Source organism: Pseudophryne corroboree, chromosome 4 (genome assembly GCF_028390025.1).
Source record: "Pseudophryne corroboree isolate aPseCor3 chromosome 4, aPseCor3.hap2, whole genome shotgun sequence".
In the NCBI taxonomy this organism is placed as follows: Eukaryota; Metazoa; Chordata; class Amphibia; order Anura; family Myobatrachidae; genus Pseudophryne; species Pseudophryne corroboree.
In genome coordinates this window covers 684,140,515-684,152,682 of record NC_086447.1, presented here as the reverse complement: position 1 = coordinate 684,152,682, position 12,168 = coordinate 684,140,515, and the positions used below count along the sequence as shown (strand labels likewise).

The window sequence follows — 12,168 nt, the reverse complement described above, 5'->3', positions numbered from 1 at the left end:
ACTGAAATTACGTCAACGCAATTCTATGTTCTTTTTTGTTGTTGTAAAGAGCTGCAATTGCACATTTACACACACTGTGCTACACTTAGATTCCTTTTCTAGTACAAGCACTTCAAATACAAGTGGATAATGAAAGGGGATTATGCAATATTTAGATTCATCTTTTTCGTATGGATGTATGTTTGCATCTAAAAGAACCTGAGCACGTATCTTTATTTGTTGACTGCGCCATGTGACTTTGTGATGTTGATTCTGCTGTGCAGTTCTTGAATAAAATGCAAAATAGAATACACTGTACTGTGAACATTTACAACAGAGATTTTCAAACTCTTTCTGCCCGTGCCACTGCTCCCATGGCTCCATAAATTTTTTCCAGTGACACTCCCTCCCCCCCCCTCCCCCCTCCCCCCATTTAGGCTATTATTTAAAACAAGTTTTTATTATAGGGACACATCAATTTTCATTAATGTAGAGGCCCACACACAATGTATTTTGTATTTACAATTGCTATCAATAATATTATGACTTTTATTGTAAATTTCACAAGACGTATACGACTCTGCTGGCAGATGAAACAGTACAGTAGAAGAGTACACCGTTATTTGGCACTGCTGTTCCTCCCTATATAACAGAGCTGGCCAAACCAGTCCTCGAGATCTACCAACAGTTCACATTTTCCATTCCTCCTAGCTGGTGCACAGGTGTAGTAATTACTAATTAAGATGTGCTGCATTCATTCCTAACTGACAATTCTACAGATATCCAGGAGACCTGGAAAACATGAACTGTTGGTAGATCTCGAGGACCGGTTTGGTCAGCCCTGCTATATAACAATAGTACTTATCAGCTACTCTGAATATCACTGCTTTTTTTCTTAAACTCGCGTCTCTCCAGATTTGTTATGCTGTCCCTTCCAATATGCTTGTCCATCCGACTCGAGCACTGATCCCACTCCTCCTTCATTACACACACTCCCTGCTCTCTGACTGACTCCATCTTACTTACTGGTTGCAGGTGTCTCTTCCAATGTCCAACAATAGCACATTTTCATTTCTTCTCACACTTCCCGGGTTTGGCTCCACCCTGTGCAAGCACTGTGCATTCAACTTCAGCACCTGCTGGTAGCAGTACCAGCACTGTGGTTCCATTTACCCCTTTGTGCTGTGCTACGACCATCTCATGCTTCTCAGTGATTCCCACTGTAGGAGTCACTGGTTTAAAAGCATAAGCAAACGCAGGGGGGTTTCCAGTAGCCCTGAACCTCCCCTTACCCAAAGTGATCATACATGCAGTATAGATGGTGAAATGGAGCTGTGGCAGCAGATTTCCTACCAACAGCTAGATGCATCATCGCTTGGAAAGTGATAAAATGGAGAGTGAAAAAGTGCCAGCCAATCGGCTCCTAACTGACATTTTTCAAACACAGCCTGTGACATGGCAGGTAGGACCTGATTGGCTGGTACTTTTTCACTCTCCATTTTATCACTTTCCAAGCGATGATGCATCTAGCCCCAAGTCTGCTGTGTGTGTCTGTGGATCTGACTGCTCGATCACCGCATCGAGATAGAATCTGGTAAGTGATCACTGACCTGCATATGTCTGAAGTACTGTATTACATAAACTCATACCTCAAAATTGTCCCGATTTTCGTGGAATAGTCTCCCTTTTATGGGACTGTCCTGCTGTCCCACCCACAGGTCATAGTGTCCATTGGTGGGGGTGTAAGGGGGGGGGGAAGGGCACTTGGGAGACCCTATCTCACCTGCTGCTCTGCTTACCAGAGCAGTGGTAAATAGATGTTGTGCACATGTGCCCGTCATCTATTACCTGGGAGACAGGGACTGGGGGCATGGCCAGCAGCTCACAGAGGCCATACCCCCTTTTCGAGAGCGTGTGCCTTCGGCGCGCAGAAGAGTCCCTCTTGCGAGGAACAAAATGTTGGGCGGTATGTAAACTGCACTTTATTTGGGGTAGAGTATAGCTTGTTACATGCTTATTGCACATACTTCATGGAATGATGACAACCACTCTAAATCAGACATTTGGCCATCCCCCCCCCCCCCCCCCTCCAGAAATCCTCTGTTTGCCTCTGATAAGTGAATATTTCACCAGATTCTGTGTTTTAACTGCTTAACTGCAAAACAATTTCAAGATGTTACCGCTCACTTAGGAAAAGGAAATGCTACCGTAGGTGGGATATAATTTGCTACAGTACCTATTTTATTACACACGACAAAATAGCTACTGAAGGACTGGGAATATATTCTATATTGATTTTGGAACCACTGCTTATACTTAGTCACTAACAAAATGAAATGACAGTATTGTAACAGGGTGGCCCTTTTGAAGTTCTTTTATTAATGGATTAACAAGTGGCAAAAACCTCCAGCACTAAGGCGGTTAATGTTATTATAAGTTTTAAAAACAAATATTGATCTAGTATTTTCTGAACATTTATTGCATGGTTAAACACATCTTTTTTCTTGTGCACAGAAGTGTGCATGGCTCATAAGCAATGTAGTAAGCTTTTAAAATAACCACTTATTCCTGATGACTGAGCATATGTTCATATGTTAAGAAAAACACACTGGCGTTTTACAAGAAGACTAACGTTTATATGCATCTGCCTTTATAGTTCATGTTTATAGCTTGGAGACTGGGTGTGTTTGCTTTCTTTTTGTTTTTCTTTATCTGGTTTTAATATAAGCCTGTACACAAGGCTGGATTATAGGCGGGGCGTAAGGGGCGGTTGTCCAGGGGCCCCCACACTGCTATAGATGCCTTGCTGCTGAGTGCGGGCAGCCCAGCGGGGGCCAGTTCGTGATTAATGGCTCATGCAGGGGTGGGGAATTCAGGTGTCCGTCGCTACTGGCAATCTTTGTTCAGGAAGATAGCCGTGCTCATCTGCCGTCTCCACTCTGGGCAGCACGGCTAGACCCGCTGGAGCTGAGGAATGCAGAGCCCCACCATTAGCACTGAGGGATGTGCTGGTGCTGCACAGAGGTTGGAGGCGTAGAGCTCCAGAAAAGGTGAGATAGCGTGGTGTGCTACACCGCAGGCACTGCACCCTCCATGCCTGTCCCCTCCCCTTGAACCACACATGGGAAAGGGGGAGGGGTCTCCAGGTTGGTAAAATAGGTGGATGTGGTTGGCCTCCATATTTATCGTGGGGTCCCCCACAAATTTGTTGCCATGGTCCTCCACAAGCCTTAATCCGGCCCTGCCTGTACACAAAATGCCGACATTTAAAATACAGACAAGTTCATAATACAGACATTTAAAATACAGACAAGTTCATAATAGCGACATTTAAAATGTCGACAGGTCAAATAGTCGACATGAGTCTTTCATGATTTTTTCATTGAAACCGACTTGTTCATATTTTACCATTCCAAGGGGCCTGGAGGGGGAATATAATAGTGTATACGGTGTCCATGTTGACAGGGCCTAAACTAGAATTTTCATCACCTGGGGCAAGGCAGTAATTGCCCCCCCCCCCCCCCCCCCCCTAAAAAAAAAAAAAAAACAAATTAACAAAAACATATATATAAAAATTTTTTACAACTGCGCCACGCAGTAGTGCATACTTATTCTAATTACACTGCACAGTAGTACCTCTCATTACGCCGCTGCACAGGTTATCACACACATAAGTACTTACAGTGTCCCTTCCCTGAGTCACACTCACTATTTAGGTAGGCTCAGGCTGATGCTGGCTAGTGAGACCTCCACTCCAATCTGTGTCTGCTCTCACCTCTGAGCAAAGGCAAAAAGTACCTTAGAAACTGTACTACAACTTCTGATTTGATTCAAGTGGGAAACCTAATCGTCCCTTCCCCCGCAGCCAAAACTTTACCCCCCCCCCCCCCGCTAAAATCTAGGAGACAACGACATACTTGCGTTCGGGATCCCGACACTCAGTATTCTGGCGTCTGTATTGGCCATGTGTCGGGCTTCTGGTGCTGGTATTTTGAGCGCTGACATCCTGACCCCATCCTGTCCTTTGAATAATATGTAGTTTCTAGTGATGTCTCTGTTTTTGATGTGTACTTTGTATGATATTTTATGTATTTTTTCCCCTCATTTTTTTAAATCGTTATAGCTTTTAATATTCAACATGGCTGTATAAAATAACTATAGAGATATAGTTCTTGATTGTATATCTATGAACTCCTTGATTTATTCCAAAGACGTAGGACAAAACTTAGTCCTTGATTGCAATAATTAGAACTTGTAACCACTTATGACAATATTGTTCACTATATATCCTGGAATCATCATACATGGTTCTAGGGGTATAGTTACTAATGTGTGGGTTTACAAAAGTGGAGATGTTGTCCATAGCAACTAATCAGATTCTTGCTATTATCTTCTGGAAGATGCTAGATAAATAAGTAGAATCTCATTGGTTGCTATGGACAACATCTCCTCTTCTATATACCTGTACTTTAGTAAATATACCCCTTGAATAATTGTACCTACCTTCTTGTAAATGTACCAGGTGATAGTGTAGAAGTGACTTGTACAAGTGTACATGCTTACATTTAAAGAATGACGCCACTTCTTGTACTAGTGTGCATCTTTACACACGTACACATATACTGGATGTCATGTGGAAGTTATAAATTGCAAAATGCCTAATAGCTTGTTTCCTTGGTTTTCTCTCTTAGAAGTCCGCTTAGTCTGAATACATTAAGAAGATACCTTGGAGCACAATAAGTACAAATAGAGCATTAATAATATATTTTTCAAGGGGTCTTAAAATTTAGCACTGCTGCCTTTTAAAAGCAGCTTAATTAACATCAGTTTCTCTATTAAACCATAAGACTTATAGTACAATTCTTTTTAACCATAGATGTACTTTTAGTAGCAGACAAAATTTATAATAAAAGTTCAGCATTGCATTCAACGATGCAAGTTAGTATATACAGTAACTAAAGATATATCCTGTGAGGAAGTCAGATGTCGTATCTCTGTATTATAAAACTCTTATTTTTTTTTAACATACAGTATAGCTCACATTTAGCGTACTATTAAAAGCCTGAATGATGTCCAGTATATTTTTACTAAGTATTGTATAAAAACTGTAGATATGATTATTCCAATCTCTGGTTGCACTTCTTGTCTAGGAAAGGGGACAGATTATGAAAAAAAGTCAAATAGTAGTACAGTAAAAGTGTATGAGTATAGTATTCTCTGGTAGAGAACTAGAGGATCATGGAGATGCAAATCTAAAATCCAACCGCAACATCTGACCGTTTAGAGAGTTATAATATTGAGTATGTGCACTTATGATGCTGTATAAGGTATGGAGCTGTCTCTGGTGTAGAGCACCCTGGACCCCTGATCACTCAGTGGCTGGCCGGCCTGTTAGGCATTTAATTTTTGTGGGCCAGATCACTGATCAGGACGTGATTAACAAAGTGACAGGATGGAGTTGCAGCTCTGGGGTTCCAGGGTCCATGAGAAGGTCTCTGGTTTTTTATCCATGTAATAAGTATTTGGGCATCAGGTTTTGTACACTGGTCTAACCAGCGGCGTATCTAGGGAATGGGACCCTTGTGTAGTCTCCGTGTGTTGGCCCCCTCTTCTCCCGTAGTCGGCAGCGCCGCTGTTAGCGATCTGAGCACTAGAGTCTACAGCGCATGCGCAGGTTTCCAAAACAATGGCCGCCGTACCATTTTTTCTGAGACTTGCGCATGTGCTGTATACTCTGGTAGTGTGCCAGAGTCTCTATTGCTCAGAGCGCTAACAGTGGCGCTGCTGGCTACAGGAGAGGAGGGGGCCCACACACGGACACCGATGGACGCCAGAAAGGTAAGTATATAATAAATTGGTGTGTGCGGTGTGGGCCCCCTCTGGACCCAGGGGCCCGTGTGCAGCGCACACACTGCACCCATTATAGATACGCCACTGAGTTTAACCTATTATCTATACTCATACCTTAAAATCAATTTCATCACGTGCTGAGACATCTGGAAAAATTAGGCTGGGGCCACACATTGCGTTTTAGTGGGTCCCGTTTAGTGGGACCTGATTGGCAGAAGGGAGCCTGCAAATGGGCACCTATGCGGCCGCCCACACATATGTAGCGGCGCCTAACCACTGGACCCAAGCGCAGCATGCTGTAGTTGAGCCGGATGACAGGACAACCGGAATTTAAGGAGAACATATGAATGTATGTGTTCACACAGTTGTGGCACTGGACGGATGCCGTTCTGCGGCATCCGCGGAAAATGCTATTTGTGAATCCACATAGCGTTTTCGCTGTCCCAGGTCCTACGAAACGGGTCAGGCATTACAATATAATCCTGTGGAACCTACAGTGGTGAGCTCTTCCAAAATAGATAGTGATTTCTTTTTTTTCAGTCTAACTATTTTGTTTTCTAAAAATATAAAATGTAAACATGCAATAGAAGTACAGAAATGACATTTGCAGAGGGCATTCCCACTAACCACACTTTTTACTTAGATAGAAACTCCTCTTTCTGAAGAAGTAGGATGGACTTCCACAGAAATATAAAAGGAAGGTTTAGGCTCTCCTGTATATTACGTAAAAATTTTTCTACAGGTTCAGCTCCCTCTAAACTCTCTCTATAGGGGCGATTCAATTGTTTTCCCCATGGCTGCTACTCAATGGCACCCAATGGAGCAATTCAATTGTTTCTCTGTTCGGGTACAAGTGCCACAGTGGGGACACATTTCTTCTCTCAGTCTCCTGAGGTGGCGAGAAAATATGTGCAAAAAGTCCATGGTTTGGGTGCTCCAATAGCCGCTTGGGCACCTTACCCAGGACTTTAGACTGGTTTAACCGCTATACATGGCTAAACCCTGTCTATGTGGGCCCGACAAACATGATAATTAATGGGCACACAACTCAGTTGAAGTGCTCCATCAGGTGCCCATTCATTAAAGCGCCGCCCAAAACGACCACCTTGTGATAGAGGTTTAGTGTATGTGTTTTTTTTGCTGGAGAATTTCATATGTAAAATATGCAGTGCAAGATTGTCCGACAAAAGATTATTGGACAAGCTGTATTCTAGTTGGTTAAGAAATTTTTTTCTGTCTGGAGTTCTAGTTTAAGGCAAAAAAAACACAGGCTGCATAACCACACAATCAAATGCTAATAGTATTAGTGAAAATAATGGAAAAAGGTGCTTTTCACAAATAAAGATTTTTTTTTATTTATTTTTTTTGTACATAAAGCCCATTACTATATAGAACTGTGTGAAAGATTTATAAAGGGTATTAGTGGTATCAGCACATGTTATGTGCTCCTGATACTGCTTCTTCCGTATGTATGAATGAGGAGACAGGTAAATGACAGGGGTGCCACTTATTTTTAAGATAGTGTGCTGATGGCAACAGATGTTAAAATCCTCTCTAAAATATTGGCTACTAGATTAAACCAGGTTATTGACCAAATTATACACGAAGATCAAACTGGCTTTATGCCGGGAAAATCCACAATGATTAATCTTCGACGTCTGTTTTCCCAGCTGCGGGCCTCCCGCAGGGAAGTTTCCACTTCCTTCATAGTCTCCTTAGATGCCTCAAGGCATTTGATTCTGTGGAGTGGGTGTTCCTTTGGGAGGCACTGGAGTCCTTTGGCATCGGTCCTGGATTTATTCGTTGGGTTAAATTGTTATACTCGGCATCTGTTGCCAGGGTCTCAGTCAATGGTTTTGTCTCTCCATTGTTCCCATTTCAGAGAGGTACTCTTCAAGGGTGTCCCCACTCGCCTGTTCTCTTCGCTATAGCTATTGAGCCTTTGGCGTGTAGGATTAGAGGGTTCAGTAATTGCAGGCCTTCGTTTAGGCTCAAGGGAGAACAAAGTTGCATTGTACGCAGATGATATCTTATTGTTTATTGCCAAATATGATGTTTCCCTGCCAGAAGCATTGATAATGATAGATATGTTTGGTAAATATTCAGGCCTCGTGATAAATTGGGATAAATCTTGTCTTCTTCCGCTTAGGGGAGCATGTCCTCCAGTCCCTTCGGCTACGCTGGGTTGACTCATTCAAGTACCTACAGTAGGTATTTGGTTATCTAATGATCCTGCTAGTTATATACCTCTTAATGTTACACTGCAAGTGACGTATCTGAAAACACGTATCCCGGTGTGGGGAAGGCTGCCGCTGACCCTCATGGGTCGGGTGAATCTTGTTAAGATGATTCTGCAACCAAAACTATTGTACGTTTTTCAGAACAATATTCAAATTAATAGATGGTTATCTCTCCTCCTTATTATAAACCAATAAAAGGCCCCATTTAAAATTAGCCACGCTATCTAGAACTAGATCCAATTGATATCTAGCTCTTCCTAATTTTAGATTATAGTACTGTATTTGGCGGCACAATTGGCTCATTTGAGAGCATTGCTACATAATTGTGGCGATGAGGAGCTACCTTCAATATTGCTTATTCAGGCCTCCCCTAGTCATACCCCTATTCAATTGCTGCTTAATGGGGACATGTCCCGCAAGTGGCCTCCTCTTATCAAACAGGCTGTGTTTGTATGGAGACAGGCTGAGAAGTGTCTTGGGAGCCAGGGGTGGGACCCAGAAATTCCATTGTTTCATTAACATAAACTCCCAGAGTTGGCTGGGTTGCAGGTCAGGGAATTATGGGGTACAATTGTAGTGGCAATGCTCGGGCACTTCTACAGTACTGATGGGCGTAAACCATTTCAGCAACTGAAACTAGAATTCCCCCTCCCTAACACTTACCTTTTCAGATATATTAGCTCCGTTACGCCCTTACTAAGCTATTTGAGAGGATCGATTTAGTCTTACAGGACTCTAACTAAAGCTTTACTACACAAGGTGGGGCCCAGGCACCTGGTGTCTTTAGTTTATTCAGAACTGCTTACAGCATTTCATAATAACGCTTTGCCGAACTCATTATGGGTATCAAATCTGGGGGATATTCTAAAGAGGATCGGCAGGAGGCACTAGGTCACATGCGGTATGCTACCAACTCTGTTAGATTTCAACAGAGCCATTTTTTGGGGGGTACATAGAATATACAGCCAATCAGCTCCTAACTGCCATATCACAGGCTGAGTTTGAAAAATGACAGGAGCCGATTGGCTGGTACTTTATCTCCATCCAAGGCTTAGTAAATATACCCCTTTATGTTTGTTCCCCTATCTTTATCGGTTCCAAGGTCTCTGGCTGCTGCTTTGCTGTGTCTGTCCCTCTCTCTGGCACCATACGTAGCAGATGATATTTCCACTGGCTTTTGGAAGGGGAGATAGGGCAGGATGCTGTTGGCTACAGTGCATCTTAGCTGTCATTCAATGGTTGCAGAGTGCATCACCCGGGAACCCATCATTCAGTTAAAGTGAGTCCTCCTCTAATTTGGGGGTAAAGGATGCGCTATAGTGAGTAAGTGCAATCACTGTAATTGTATATATCATTGTTCCAGACTGGCCAAGAAGGTCTTGGTACGTGGATTTTCTGGATCTACTGCTAGAAGAGCCAAGGCCTCTACCTCTTTGGGAGGACCTGCTGCAGCAGGGGCCGTTTGCCTATACCACGGCTACGTTTGACGGCATGGAGGTTGAATGCCAGTTACTAGCTCGGAATTCCGAACAAGGTTATTCCTACCCTGATACTGGCTAGTAAAGGAGTAACGTCAAAACATTACCTTCGTATTTGGAAAAAATATGTATCTTGGTGTGAATCCAAGAAATTTCCTACGGTGGAGTATCAACTTGGACGTTTTCTCCTCTTCCTTCAAGCAGGTGTGTATATGAACCTGAGGTTAGGATCAGTAAAGGTCCAGATTTTGGCCCTATCCATTTTCTTCCAGAAACAGTTGTCTGCCCTCCCTGTGGTTCAGACTTTTTTGAAGGGAGTTCTGCACATCCAGCCTCCCTTTGTCCCGCCTTCGGCGCCCTGGGATCTTAACGTAGTGTTGCAGTTCCTCCAGTCGGACTGCATTGAGCCTCTACAGGAGGTTGAGGTCAAGTTTCTCACGTGGAAGGCTGTCACTTTGTTGGCCTTAGCTTCTGCTAGACGTGTGTCGGAGTTGGGGGCTTTGTCATGTAAAACCCCATATTTGATCTTCCATGAAGATAGAGCTGAGCTTCGGACACGTCAGCAGTTTCTTCCGAAGGTTTTGTCGGCATTTCATATCAACCAACCTATTGTGGTGCCAGTTGCGACTGACTCCTCAATTTCATCAAAGTCCCTAGATGTTGTAAGGGCTCTAAAAATCTATGTGGGGAGGACTGCTCGTCACAGAAAATCGGACTCTCTGTTTGTCCTGTACGATCCCAAGAAAATTGGGTGTCCTGCTTCTAAGCAGACGATCTCTCGCTGGATCAGGTTCACTATCCAGCATGCGTATTCTACGGCAGGCTTGCGGTGTCCTACTTCTGTGAAGGCCCACTCTACTCGTAAGGTGGGATCTTTCTGGTTGGCTGCCCAGGGTGTCTCGGCTTTACAACTCTGCTGAGCGGCTACTTGGTCGGTCGAACACGTTCGCAAAGTTCTACAAGTTCGATACCTTTGGCCTCTGAGGACCTCAAGTTTGGTCAATCAGTTCTACAGGAGTTTCCGCGCTCTCCCTCCCGTTCTGGGAGCTTTGGTACATCCCCATGGTACTAATGTGGACCCCAGCATCCTCTAGGACGTAAGAGAAAATAGGATTTTAATTACTTATTGGTAAATCCTTTTCTCGTAGTCCATAGAGGATGCTGGGTGCTCGCCCAGCGCTTCGTGATCCTGCAGTGGTTTTCTGGTTCAGTACAACTTTGTTTTTATAAGTACTGCATTGTTACTTGGTAAGTACTGTTTCAGTGGTTGCTGAAGTTTCCAAGCTTGTTAGCTTGGTTTGCCTTATGTGTGTGAGCTGGTATGTATCTCGCCACTATCTGTGTTAAATCCTTCTCTCGAAGATGTCCATCTCCTCGGGCACAGTTTCTAGACTGAGCCTGATAGGAGGGACATAGAGGGAGGAGCCAGCCCACACTCTCAAACTCTTAAAGTGCTAATGGCTCCTAGTGGACCCGTCTATACCCCATGGTACTAATGTGGACCCCAGCATCCTCTACGGACTACGAGAAAAGGATTTAACGGTAGGTAATTAAAATCCTATTTTCCTAAACCTTACCTTCCCATAAGAAGTGGTCAGGAGTTCCCTGATGCAAACTAAGTTTTCATTCCCTTGTCCTTGAACGCAGAGCTGAAAATAAATCGCAAACATTGTTATGTTACTAAATCCTTCCAGTAAGGCTAATCTTTTAGTAACTAAACAGGTTCTATACTTTGGATCTCCTCCCTCACTTAAACATGTGCCACCGCCAAGTAATTCTTAAGTGGAGAACCCTCATTACCACTGTGTAAAATCTGCTATTTACATACCTTTGGTCTATAGCACAAAATGCAATGTACTGGCTTATTGCACTCGCATTAGTGGTACTTTGCTCTGCCTCCTCTTATGAACCAATGTCCTGATTCAGAAGGTAAATTCTATTCCGATTTGGTCGCAAATGAACAGTATTTTTAGTTCTGCACATGTGTTGGTCTTGCGATGGCAGTCACAATGCGTCTATAGATGCAACTTGATTTGTACCCTGCCAGCATTTTGGAACATTGATAAGGGAGTGTTTAGGAGGTGTGCCAAATCCAGTGACTACGTCTTCCGATGCAGATTCACTGGCCTCGGTTGCTTAGTTGCAGTGGACATTCTGAGTACCCATAGTGTTGTTTAGATGTCAGATGGTCTGCGCAGTCCTCCAGATATTGATCTGATGCTGCATTTTCGGACTCAGGTAGCGAATCTGAGAAGCCGGCAGTTGGCATCTTTTTACAAAAGACTGTCCCTGCGATATTCGCATATGTTCTCAGATAAATGGCGATCAAAGATACAGCACCGATCCCTCTGAATCGGGCCCTGAGATCATCTAAGAAGGTGGTATCACTACTTGTGCGGGCTTTTTTTCCCCTCCTTTGTTTTCCTGGCAGCATCTCTTCGGTGCCAGTTGTAAATTCACATTAGAGCATAAGACGTAGGGGAGAAGTTCTGCTGATACAGGGTATTTCAGATGTCTATAAAGGAAGGTGACTGGGGATTTAGGAATAAAAATAAATGTCACTTTACAAAATCATAAAGAACTGTGCAAATTATAATTTCATGTTGAACGTATATCCCTGG

At 43.4% G+C, this 12,168-nt stretch overlaps 1 protein-coding gene across 2 annotated transcripts in view; it reads left to right on the top strand.

Moving 5' to 3' along the window:
- The window catches only part of STXBP5 (syntaxin binding protein 5), a 698,920-nt gene that overhangs the window by 139,442 nt on the left and 547,310 nt on the right, over nucleotides 1-12,168 (top strand). The gene's annotated exons all lie outside the window — the stretch shown is intronic.